Here is a 926-nt window from a genome sequence, read left to right as displayed (position 1 = left end):
TTGAGTTGGTTGTACCCATATTACACTCTGCTCCTCGTGTGCAGATACAGGTGCTCCCGGATACTACGGTTGCTAGACTTGGTGATTTATCTGTTGGAGACTATCAAGGTAGTTGTTTGGCGTCCGCAGACCTTGTCTCTCTTCCCTTCAGTTATTGTGATGTTCTACATTTTTCGGACAATATTCTTATCAGTCAGACTTTATTATTATTTAGATGCTCATGTACTGATTGACACTGGATTTAGAGAGTGTATTTTACATTAGTATGTGAGATTTTTCTATTAAATTTATATATTATGTTTTCAAATTTAAAAGAAATTGTAGCTTATTGAGGTTGTCGGTTTGCCTAGTATTGAAATATGCGCCATCACGACTAGTATTGAAATATGCGCCATCACGACATGCGGATTTTGGATCGTGACAGTTTTCCAACAGTTTCGGCCTATTATATGTACGTATTACACATGTTTTAGAAGAAAAATGCACTTACCTATATACATTAAAAAAGAATGAATTTGTGATTGTTAGGCAGTTGGCAGATTAAACCCATCTCTTTTAATAATTAATTTATCTTGAAAGAAGGCCCCCTGCGAAGATCGAACTCGCAACCTTTCGCTTACGAGGCAAACGCAATACCACTATGCTATGGAGGCAAGAGACTGGCATTTCGTTTTCTAAATATATTTCTTCTGTCGAATTATCTAGGAACATTTATTTGCTGTGCTAATTCTACGGCATTTGATCCATTTAAAACCAGTGTTTTAAAAGGCGTTTTCGGGGCAAGCCCTGGGGTGAGGCGCACCAAAAACGCCCCGGGGCGATGGTGTGGGGCGAAAGTCTCAAGAGGCGTATGCCCAGCAATTCGGGGCGTACGCCCGGGCGTTTGAGGCGAATTTTTTTAGTGAGGCGTAAGCCCCATAGATTTT

The 926-nt window shown here is 40.3% G+C and overlaps 1 non-coding gene across 1 annotated transcript; it reads right to left on the bottom strand.

Moving 5' to 3' along the window:
• Positions 1-581: 581 nt before the first annotated feature.
• TRNAT-CGU (transfer RNA threonine (anticodon CGU)) lies at positions 582-653 on the bottom strand. The gene has a single exon. It is a non-coding gene; the product is annotated as a tRNA-Thr (tRNA).
• Between the last annotated feature and the right edge of the window lie 273 nt (positions 654-926).

The sequence above is a fragment of the Nicotiana tomentosiformis genome, chromosome 4, assembly GCF_000390325.3.
Source record: "Nicotiana tomentosiformis chromosome 4, ASM39032v3, whole genome shotgun sequence".
In the NCBI taxonomy this organism is placed as follows: Eukaryota; Viridiplantae; Streptophyta; class Magnoliopsida; order Solanales; family Solanaceae; genus Nicotiana; species Nicotiana tomentosiformis.
This window is presented reverse-complemented; position numbering and strand designations above follow the sequence as displayed.